Genomic DNA, 12,430 nt, shown 5'->3' on the forward strand with positions numbered 1-12,430 from the left:
CCGTATGTTTCATCATCCCTAAACCGCAGATTAGAACTAGGGCATAATACTGCAATAAGGTCACATTAGTGAATGGAACATGCAGATGTGCACAACTGATCTTGGAGGCTGTTTGTAGGCTTGAACATGCGCGCACGTATCGCGCTGCGCGTTCCGTCCGCCTCAACGCCAGCAGAAAGTCCGGCCATGCCGACTTAAACCACTTCAGTGCCTCTCAAAGAACCGTTTGCCACGTAGGAGACATTACGTCATACTAAATGAACAACACGAGCGCGAAAGCAAACACCATAAACTACCGCCGAGCGTATACCTGCCATGCAAGACGTAGATGTAGCCACAGTATGTTTGAATTCGGCTAACGTGATCTTCGCAGCCAGGGAGGTCTCATTAGGTTAGTGCCCAGTGTAGTCTTTGTACGCGGGTTTCGTGGGAGTGGCGATATATTGTGCCCGCAGGGCCCGGTAAAGGTGGTCGCGTGATGCGTATTCGACCAGAATTTTGCTTAGGGTCATTCGAGCGGCGGTTTTAGTTTGAGAAGGATTAAGTAGTCCACGGACTAGACGCCACACCGACGCAAGGTGCAGGGTGTCACTGAGTTTATCGCAAATGCTGTACCACTGCTCCCGTGCAAAAGAGTCCTACTAAGTCGCAATTTTATCATTGAGCAGGGAGATGAGTTTGTGCAGGCGGCGGTTACATTTGCTCCGTCTCCACCTGCAATTAGATCTTGCCGTTCAGTGCGGGAGTTGGCCGACGTTGAGGAAGGTTTTGAGAAAAGAAGGTTTATTTACATCATTTACAGTAATAACACAAAATAATCAACAGTCATAAAGTCATGGACGGCCGGCAGCAAATCGGACCCTGTGGTCCGTGGGAAGAAGAACGAAAAAACTCTTCTCCCTGTCTCTCGCTTTTAACCCCTTCGGTCTCTCGGGGTCACGTTATTTTCGGCCAATCGTCGAGCCAGCTCAGGTGTCATGATTTTCCACCGATGGTAGGCGCCCGTGCAAGTGCCGTCGCAATCTGCGAATGGGGACGCTCCAAGGGCTCCATTGTCCGATGGCTGACTTGCCTTCGGCGTCGCCTCCTCGCCTGGAAGCCGTCTTCTGGAGGAGACGGGTGGTTCCCGAACGACATTCCAGAGCCGCGAAACAGCTTTGCTCGGGACCAAGATCAACTACTTGGAACCGTGCCAACCTCCCGTTGCGCTTTCGGGGAGAGTCAAGCAGGGGGGGGGGGAGACAATAGCTCTACGTGCGTCGCATGAGGTGGAGGTCGCCAGCCTGTCTGACGGGTCCGGTAACGCGGTAGACGCGCCTCGGGGTACCATAACCGGAATGCGACGGCGATTGGCTGTGGTCAGGTAACTTGAGATGCCAAGAAAAGCGTCCATATCCAACAGCTCCTCCTCGCCCCGGAAGTTCGAAAGGGCCGGTGAACTCAATTCGCTGGCCATGAGGAACGCTGATGTTACATGTAGTGTACTGGTGACGAGCCTCGTGTGACGAATTTTTGGATCCCAGGCCCTGGAGAACATACGTGAAACAAACGAAACAACGTAGCGCTGCACCATGTGCAAGCGCAGGCTCTTCACCCCTGACTCGCCAGACTATTATAATGTCCAAATCAACCCCGGGTTTTTTTCCTTTTCCCAATTTTGATAAATCCGTTCGAACGAGTTTTCTAAACAGCTTCCCATATCTCCCTGAATGCCGACATGGCCAGAGGGATATTGTCGTTGCAAAACAAACACGAGAAAGTTAAACAAATAATGAAAACAAATATCATAAATATACACAAGCAAAGTTTTGAAACTACAAGTGTGAATTCCAGCCCATAATAACACTTCCTCCTCGTTAGTAAAAGGAAGGAAGGTAATACGTCGGTTTACCGAAACAACCGGCTCAAACCATCTGCGTTCCCATTTAACCTGTCCCTTTTGTCACTTCATCTAAGCAAGCGTCCGTTCTTGGATGACATGTCTTAGCCAGGTCAAAGGACAGTGGTCGGTCTCAAAAGGGAATTTCGCTCCGTACAGATAACAAGATAATTTCTGTACCGCCCAAACTAAGCAGGCGCATTCTTTTTCGGAAGCAGTGTACGCCTCTTCTCTGCACGTTAATTTTCAGCTAGCATACAGTACCGAATGCTCCTCCGCGTCTTTGCCCAGCTGGCTCAGGACTCCTGCCAACCCTCTGTCACTAGCGTCGTACTGCACGATAAATTCCTTAGAATAAATAATTGGGGGTCCAACGCACTGGTCCTGAGATCAGAACCCCTTTCAAGTGCTTAAATGCGCTTTCTTTGGCCTCATTCCATCAAAGAGAGCCCGTCTGTCGTGGGGTGGGGGTTGCCAGCCTGTCTGACGGGTCCGGTAACGTGGTAAGAAATTTGGAATGTACCGCTGGTAATATCCCATGAACCCCAGAGAGGCTCTGACATCCGTCTTAGTTCGTGGTTCAGGAAAGATACTGATAATGCCCTATCTTTAGTTCGGAGGGCCACCGCGTTCCTTGTCCTACGACATCCCCTAGGTAGATAACTTACGAACACCCGAATTTGCACTTTTTCGCCAGTACCGTGAGACCCGCGTCTCGTAGACGTCCCAGCACCTTCCTTAAGAGGTCCATGTGATCTTCCTGCTGTTAGAAAAGATGGCTACATCATCTAAGAAGAGGATTGCGTAATCTTGTAGGTCTTTCAAAACAATATCCATCAGCTTGGAAAAGCTAAACGGTGCGTTCTTAAGCCCGAAACTTTATATTAGTGGTCGAAATGTGCCAAGCGGGAACGTGAATGCTGCGTAGCGATCTTGACCTTTGTGACATGGGCATCTGCCAGTACCCCCTAACTAAGTCGAATGTTGAAATGTACTGGGCTCCGCTCACCCGTTCAACTCCTTCTTCTATGTTAGGCATATGGTCAGGTTGGTTCCTTGTAATCGAATTCAATTTCTTATAGTGCACACATGGACGCGGCTCTTTCCCGCTCTCCTCTACGAGAATCCTCGGGGAAGTGTAATCAATGTCTACTGGCTCAATGGTTCCAAACTCAAGCATTGGTTTGATCTCTACTTCTTCAGACGCGTTTACCACCATGTTAACAACCTCTTCCCTTCCACAATAAGGTTTGATTGAATTTCAGTGGTAAATCATACCTTTATTCCTTTTTCCGGGAAGTTTCGGGTGTAGTTAGTGTCCGATATGTTCTGCGTAACCTTTACGGGTCCGTCCCACTGTACCTCAAGTTTGTTTTTTCGTAATGGCCTTAGAATCATGACTCTGTCGCCTACCTTAAATATTGGCCTACGTGCATTTCTGTCATAGTACGCCTACTCGGTTTCCTGGGCCTCTTTTTGTTTTTTTTCAACCAGTCCTCGCGAGACACTTAAGCGATCCAGAAATGTTAAAACGTAACTCACCACAATCTAGCTTTCATCTGTTCCTTCCCACATTTCTCTGATGGGGGACGGATCGTCCGACCGTACACCAGGTAGGAAGGAGTGAACCCCGTTACCTTATGTGAGACAGTTCTCAACGCGAACAGGGTTGCGGGTCAACAGTCTTCCCAGTCTGCTTTGTGGTCATGGTACAATGCACGTAACACTCTCTTAAGCACCGAGTGCATCTTCTCAACGCTGTTTGATTTTAGATGGTACACGGAGCTACGTATCAGCAGCGCACCACACCTTTCTAGGAACGTCGTGGTTAAACCACTTGTATATACTATCCCCTAGTCAGTGTGAATGTCTGCAGGAAAACCGATTCGCGCAAACGCCGACAATAGAGGGTCGACTATCTCGGTGGAACTGAGTTCCTGCAAAGGAATCGCTTCAGGAAACTTTGTCGTGGGACAGAGCATGATCAAAGGTACTTGAACCCTGTTCGGCTCGGTGGCAAAGAACAGACTGTGTCGATCAGCAACTGACGGAATGGCTCCGTGATTAAAGGAACCAACTTTAAAGGTGCCTTGCCTTGCATCTCCCGGCTTCCCAGCTTGCTGACACGCGTCACAGGACGTTACATAATTTTCCACATACTTAAAGCATCCTGGCCAGTTACATACTAACAAGAGCTCCGCCTTCGTTTTGTTGATTCCTAAATGGCCCGACCAGCTATTTCCGTGACAAAAAGTCAGGAGGTCCGCTCGATACCTCTTCGGAACGATTAACTGAACGAGGATACGGCCCCTACGATCTCGGTAGTGTCTGTACAGCAGTCCTCCCTTTTCGTGGATGGTAACGCTGCGCCTAGCTATAACCTCTTTCGCGTTGTAGTGTAAACGTGTCAGTCTGGTCTCTCTCATGCTCCACGCTGAGCGACTCCCTGTCCACCTGGAGAAGCCTGTCAAGGCCCCCAGAGGCAGGTGAATGTACAGAGCTGCTCTCCCTTTCTGTTACTTCCACTGACGACCGTTCTTCGCTACGCGAATTTTCTAGCGAGATCATTTTAATTGGCACCTCTGCTGTCATGCTGTTTTTTTTTCCTCCGTTGTCCGAGGTTCTACTAGGGAAGGCACTTCCTGGCGTTCCGCCACCGCTGCACTGGGGTGCTCGGTTAGTTGAGCGGTGACTTGGCATGCTTGCGAGCGGGTTAACACCTGCACCCTGCCTTCCTCGAACTCCTGACCGCGATACAGTAACAAACGCTTCGAATAGTTTGAAAAGCGATACGGGTAGTCCATTGGTAGCGCATTGAAAACGCCTGCCTCTGTCTCTAGTTCTCCGAAAGGACTAGAAATTGTCACTCGTGCTATTGGCAGACACACGCTGTGTTCCTATAGCAATGATTTGATCCAAATTACCTTCCCTGTATAGTCCCTGGCGTTTACAAAAGAAGGGTGATCTAGGTCCATGAATGGTCCACTTTGCCTTAATGCCTTACAAATGTTTCCGCTAATCCGTAGCTGCTGGATGTATGGATGGAGAAGCTCCAAGCTTTCGTCGCTTCAGCCCACGTAGGAAAGACTACCGGCGTTTCTTTTTTTTTTTTTTTTTTGCCATCCGAGGCATAGTAACTGTAATGTGTGGTGCGCGACATGGTACGGTGTCGGGACGGTCAGAAGCAGATGACAAGTAGTGCGCGCGCCGAGGCGAATTCCGTGTTGGAAGGAGAAAAACGACAACGCCGAGGAGCGTCCAGCACGTGAACGCGCGGCGCAAGAAAAGCACCTAAAAGAAGAAAAGCCAACCAATTAAGAAAATCCACGGAGCGTCAACCAACCAATGAGAGAACGACGAATCGGCCAGAAAGAAGAAAACGCGTGGTGCGCTGGCAGAACGGGGAGACGCCGGGGGAGACGCCGGGAGAGTTCCAGGAAGCGACGCCAGGAGAAGGTCGGCCACCGGACAGGGAGTTGAAGACGGGCCGTCGGGTTCCGGAACCGAGCCACCAGGACTTACCCGACCGGGGCCTCCTGCCAGCCCGTTCCTGTGCGTCGCCCGTCTACCCTAGCGTGCCACCAGCTGCTCAAGGCCGGTGAGCTTCTGCGCCCGTTGGCAGGACGAGACCAGTCTGGCTACGGACCCGAGTTCTACGCCAGCTGCCCAGCCAGAACGCCGACCCCGTCTGTCGAGCCGCCTGCTGCCCGAGGCCGGCGTTCGAGCTTCTGTGCCCCTGGGCAGGACGAGAGCAGTCGGGCTACGGGCCCGAGCTCTACACCCAGCTGCCCGGCCAGAACGCCGCCGCCGTCTGCTCGTGCCACCAGCCGCCTGCTTTACCCCTCCAAGCCAGAGCTGGCGCGCTCCGATCGCCCGGTCAACCAACTTACACCACCACCTTTGGTGAGACCGGCGAAACTCCTTTCGTCAGCTTGTCGCCGCGTCGCGACTGTTACGTGTCCCTGCCATCGTGGCAAGCCCGGACTCGCGCACTAGTTAGCTTCATACTAGCCCCAAATGTGTGTCTTACTGCCGTGATGTCTATTTGAGTGTTTATTTAATTCTTTCTATTTCTTTCTATCATTTATTTTACGCTTCTAGTTTGATTAAAAGTCTTTGTGTGTGTGTGTTTTTCAAACCAACGGCTTTGTCCTCAATTGATTTTTCAGAGGCTCGGCCTAGGAGAACGGTTAAAAACCTTTGAGTACACGAACCTTGCATCACAGTGATCTAGGCCCTGGCACTGATAACATCGGACCGGTCGCCTCTTCTCGAACTCTGTAGTATCAACGTTCTTTGTCCCCTCCTTGGGAGGGCTGCTAACTCCTTTATCGTTGCTCTCTTCCTGAGTTTTTTTCATCGACTCGGCACTCTCGGTAGCTTTTACCTGTCTGTTTTTTGTGGTAGGCATATCTTCTCAGATTATCCCTACCATTTGAACGCTCGTCATCGGTAATGAGTTTCCGTCGCGTCGCGTACTCCTCAGCTAGCCGAGCTGCCTTATCTACCGTGTCTGTGGCATCTCTATCCTGCACCCAAAACATTACTGATTGTGAAATGCTGCGGTAGAATTGTTCGAGACAAATACACTCTATAATTTTTTCTCGACTTTCGTAGACTTCGATACCCTTAAGCCATTCAACAAGGTTTGTTTTCAAACCATATGCAAACTCTGAGTAGCCTTCGTCGCTCTTTTCGCTCGCTTCCCTGAATCGTTGCCTGAATACTTCCGGGGAAATTCGGTACCTTTTCAATAGCGCTGCTTCTACTTTCCCGTAGTCTTCCGCGTCATTCGCCGTTAATCTTGAGATTGCGTTCGCTGCCTCACAAAGCAACAAATCCAGCAATCGTTGTGACCAGGTGCCCTGAGCGAAATTACACCTTTCAAGGGTTCTCTTGAAACGAACCAAGAATAAGGCAATATCCTCTCCAATCTCGTACGGTTTTATCCACTGTCCATCCGACATGGCTCGACCTCGATTGATCTGCTACGGGTGTCCCCTTCACTGCCTAGGTAACGTTGGAGGCGGCAACAACGTTGATCGCGCGTGCACACCGACATTCATGGTGCGGACGGTGATGCGACGTGCACTGCGGAGCTCCGTTTCCAGGCGTAGTACCCCACACCTGCCACCAGTATGTTACGGGGATGTTAGGAGTATATAAAGACTGTATTTACAATATATATACAGGATGAGTCAGCGTAGACAAGATAGCTGACCACCGACAACATGCAGCAGCCAGCGTCTCGTGGTCTTCTTCCTCTGTCTTCGTTCATCCTTCCGTAACAATATATCTTTAAATTCAAACACGAGTTCCCTCAGTACGGCCCTTTGATTGGGATTCAACTGTGCCTGCTCTACTAGCTTGTCAATGGTCTCGTGAAGGTCTTTTTCCCCTGATATTGATGTTCGACAGGCATCTCCTCAGGTTGGTTAAGGTACATGTTCACAATAGCCTCCCTCTGCCGGTAGGGTTTAAGGAAATTGCTGTGGTACACTTGTGGTGTCCTTCGCTTTCCCGTTACTGTGATTGCGTAGTTTGTTGCAGGTAATTTATGAATTACGTCGACGGGTCCTTCCGACTGAACCTGTAGTTTGTTTTTCAATGAGGGTTTCAGGATCATTACCTTTTCCCCATCTTCTAAGCGTCGCGTTCGAGCCGTCCTGTCATAGTATACCTTAGCAATGCTTAGGGTCCTGCGCATTTTCTGTACTGCTAATTCTTTAGATGTGTGCAGTGGGTCTAACAGCTCTAGCACGTAGGCCACAACTGAAGGATCGCCCGCCCGGCCTTCCCAGGCTTCTCGAAAAATGCGAAGAGGGGACCGCAGGCAGCCACCGTAAACGAGCTCTGAAGGTGAAAAACATGTTAATTCGTGCAGTGCAGTTCGAAGCGGGAACATTGCTGCAGGCAAGCAAACCTCCCAATCGGCTCCGTGTTCAAAACAAAGGGCTCGCAAAAGCCGTTTCATCACTGAGTGGAGTTTCTCTACCGCTCTTGACTGGGGGTGGTACACTGAGCTTTGAATGATATTAATACCGCACCTTTCCAGAAACGTGGATGTCAGTGCGCTCGTAAAGACGGATCATGGATCTGACTGGATTTCTGCGGAAACCCTACTCGCGCGAAGATAGACAAAAGCGCGTTAACGATCTCCACCGAGCTTAGTTCTTTGAGGGGCACTGCCTCTGGAAATTTCGTTGCGGGGCATAGTACATTAGGAATATGTCAATAGTCACAGTGCATTGCAGGAAGTTGTGCCACTGTTTCTAGTATGAGCAGGCGAAATGGCTCCGTGATAACGGGAACAAGCTTCATTGGCGCTTTAGCCTTATCTCCGGGTTTTCCTATGTGTTGACATGTGTCGCGGCTTCTTACGAATGCTTCTACTTCTCAAAAGCAGCCGTGCCAGTAAAATTCTTGAAGTAAGCGGTCCTTTGTATTACGAATGGCAATATGCCCTGTCCAAAAGCCCTCGTGAACCAGGCGCAGGAGCTGCTCACTAGGGATGCGGCACCACGAGTTGGTCGAATTGCACTCCCTTTCGACTGGTGTACTTCCTATAGAGGACGCCTGCCATCTTGCAGAACGCTACGTTTTGTTTGGCCACACCTTCTTTAGCGTCTGGCCTTAGGTTACGCAGGGCGGAATATTTTTCCTGCTCAGCAATAAATGTGGAAGGGCTTACATTCAATAACTTTTGTCTGCATTCTGCCTCGCAAGACATTTCAGGCTCCGCTGCTTTCCTGACCACTTCATTAGCCGGTGCACTTTCCGCATTATCCCCTATAGGGCTATACTGTTTGGTGCTGGTTGACGAATCCTCCGTCAAACCTGTTTCTTCCACCACTGGATACTCGTACACTGCCTTAGCCGCGAGCTCGTTTCCCTTGGAACTAGTACGGACTTGCACTATTCCTTCACTAAATCCGATTCGGATTTATTAGAAAACAAATATGGATACTGTGGCGGGAGATGTGCCGAGACGGCGGCTTCAGTGTCCAGTGCTCCAAAAGGACCTTCAATGCGAATCTTTGCCACAGGGAGACAAACACTGGAGGCCTCTACGGCTTGCCTCATCCAGTCACATTCTCCCGTGAACTGGCCTTCCTCCACGTACGACGGGTGCACCACGTCCATTGTGGCTTCCGAGTCGCGAGGCACCGGACACGGTTTGCCGGTTACGACGAGGTCTCGGATGTACGGTTCTAGCAATTTTAGATTTTCTTCGTTGCAAGTTAGTGACCTCAACACCAGTTTGGGATTTTTGCACCGCACGGAGATATGCCCCGTTTGCTGGCAGTTCTAGCAAACTACTGGTTCCTTTGCCTTGAAAGCATTTTTTATTTTGCCTTTCTGCCCTCTCCTCGGGTGACTTCTCCTTTCCCTTGTTGTTCTCTTCACTAGTTTTCACTGAATCTGACCGTTACTTGGATTTATACTGACTCGACTGTGACCATCGCGCTGGCTTGTTGGGTCTGTGTTTATTTATCTCCTTCTTAGGAGCTTCGTTGCCTTCGAACGCACGGCGAGTTGCGTACTCCTCATCGAGATCGGCCGCTCTCGTGATAGTGTCCACGCCTGGCCTATACTGAACCCAATACTTGTTTTCTAGCAGCCGTTGGTAGAACTGTTCCAAAACAACGCATTACATTGTCTTTTCGGCGTCGCCGAGTGTACCCTTTTCTCCGAGCTATTCTTTCAGGTTTACCTCCAAGGTGTATGCGAAATCTGAGTATGACTCACTTTTGGTCTTAATTTATGGGGTTTTAAGTGCCAAAACCACTTTCTGATTACGAGGCACGCCGTAGTGGAGGACTCCGGAAATTTCGACTACCTGGGGTTCTTTAATGTGCGCCTAAATCTAAGTAAACGGGTGTTTTCGCATTTCGCCCCCATCGAAATGCGGCTGCCATGGTGGGGATTTGATCCCGCGAGCTCGTGCTCAGCAGCCTAACACCATAGCCACTGAGCAACCACGGCGGGTTACTTTTGGTCTTCTCGAGCTCCCTGAATTTTCACCTGAATATTTCTGCTGATAATCTATACTTTTCAAGCAGACTCGCTTTGACTATATCGAAGTCTTCTGCTTGTTCTTTCCCCATCCTGGCAACGATATCAGCTACCTCACGTGGCAGCAACGTAAGCAAGCATTGCAGTCACGTGCTTCTCGCGAATTTTGACTTCTCACTCGTGCTCTCAAACTGCACCAGAAAAAGATCTATGTCCCCTCCTACTGCGTAAGATGCAATCAACCCTGTCAGTCTGCGATCCCTTTCTCGTAACTGTGTGCTAGGTTTTCAGTATTTTGAGCCTTCAAAAACTCAATATCTAGGTGCCTCATTTCGAGGTCACGCTCTTCTTGGGCCTCACGTGCTGCCCGCTCGCGCTAGGCGCTTACGCTCTTCAATTTCTTCTTGGTGCCTAGCCTAGTTCGATCACGACTGGACTATGGTACCGTGGTTTACCTCTCTGCCGCCCCGAGCGCGCTAAAAATGTTAGACCCCGTCCACCACCTGGGTATCCGCCTGGCCACTGGCGCCTTTAGAACAAGCCCTGTCGAAAGCCTATACGTAGAGTCAGATGAGTGGTCCCTCCATTTTCAGAGAACATACATCAGCTTCACCTACTTTCCCAAAGTGCGCTTTAATAAGGAACATCCATGTTTCACGACAGTAAACGACCTGACGTGTGAAACACTTTTCCGTAACAGACCCTCCATGAGACTTCCTTTGTCACTGCGTGTAAAAGAACTTAGTGAAGAAATGGATGTCCCGATACTCGAACATCGCCTAATGGCTCCTGCTAATCTATTACCGCCCTGGGAGTGGCAGGAGATAGAATGTGACATATCCTTTGCAGAGGTCTGGAAGCCCGCTCCTGAGCTTGAAATTGCCATGCACTTCCGAGAGCTTCAGTCGAAGTACTCCTGCTACGAATTTTACACAGACGCGGCCAAATCCCATGCTGGCGTATCCTACGCTGCTGTTGGTCCCTCTCTTTCTGAATCTGACGTGTTGAACCCCCTAACAAGTATCTTCACTGCAGAAGCCTTACTGTCTGCAGTAAAACATATAAAGACACTGAAACTTGACAGCAATAATATTCACTGACACGTTAAGTCTTGTAAAAGCACTCATTTCTTTACAAAAGCATACAAATCCTGTCTTCAATAAACTCTACACACACTTATGTAACATCTACTTATCAAATAGACCTGTAGTAATATGCTGGGTTCCTGACCATAGAGGAATCGAGGGAAATGTGCTTGCTGACGAGATGGTCAAATCAATGGCATCGCAGAGTGCTCGTTCTGCTGCAGACCCTGCCAGAGACATGAAGCCTTTCCGCAGGAACAAACTGCGAAGCCACTGGCAACGCTTGTGGGACGCAGAAACGAGTAATTAGTTTAACGTAATTAAGCCTAAGTTAGGTTTCTGGAACCCAACAACGAAAACACGAAGAACAGACGTCCTGTTGACTAGACTAAGAATAGGACACACGTTCGGCACTCATAACTTTCTCCTGAACGGTAACGAGCCTCCAACGTGTGGTATATGCGGTGACAGGCTTTCTGTCCTCCACGCGTCTTCTTGGAGTGCCGGGAAGCCGAAAGAGACAGGAGGAAACATTTTCCTTTTGCATACAGCCATCACGTCCCTCTGCATCCGGCCGTGTTTCTTGGTGTAGAACCGATTTTTAAGACCAAAGCAGTCCTCGCTTACTTGAAAGATGTGCTACACGTGACAAGCCCAATTATTCCGTAGTGCATCCTCTTTCCAGAGGATACATCTACGATAGTGTTCTTTGTATAGCACATACCTCCAGGTCCTTGGCTTTAAGGGCTCTGGTGAGGCAGAAGTGCTCCAGACATTTTAGCATCTCACGTATTTTATATATTGCATCATTCTTTCTCAATGCCTTCTAATGTTCATAGTACACGTCAATAGTCATTCCCATAATTTTATTACCTCTACATTTTATGGAATTTGCATCAACTCTTTTAGGCCCCTTTACAGCCACGGCACCTTAAGATCACAGAACCCATCTGTCCACTGCCAACTCATTAACATTAGTATGGCGCTCTTTGGCCACATCTGGCCCTTGCACCATTAAACATCAAACATCATCATCATCCTCATCCGCGATTCTCTCGGGGCATTCCCTTAGTTCATCGTCGTCTGCCCCATTCGTTGCGATCGCCCCAATGATCGGTGGCTTTCTCTTTGATTCGGCAATTTGGAGGACCAATTCTCTGGCCAAGCTAAACAACTCCTGCTTCTTTAGTGCCTTCAAGTTCATGGCTGCCCTTAGTGCTGCTAACTCTTCACTTCATAACAACCTCGACGTATTCAAAAATTCTGTCAACGGTTAAATAAATCACTGCTCTGTACTTCCCCAAAAATAGGTGAAGCAAGCGGTATCTTAGTGAAGAGGAAGCCATGTACTCATCATATGACACCTTCCTTCACCTGACACCTTCCTTCCGAAAGTTGTCACCAGGACGAAAAGGAGACGATCTCTTAGATGTCGTCCAAAGTTGGGGTC

This window comes from Dermacentor andersoni, chromosome 4 (assembly GCF_023375885.2).
Source record: "Dermacentor andersoni chromosome 4, qqDerAnde1_hic_scaffold, whole genome shotgun sequence".
In the NCBI taxonomy this organism is placed as follows: Eukaryota; Metazoa; Arthropoda; class Arachnida; order Ixodida; family Ixodidae; genus Dermacentor; species Dermacentor andersoni.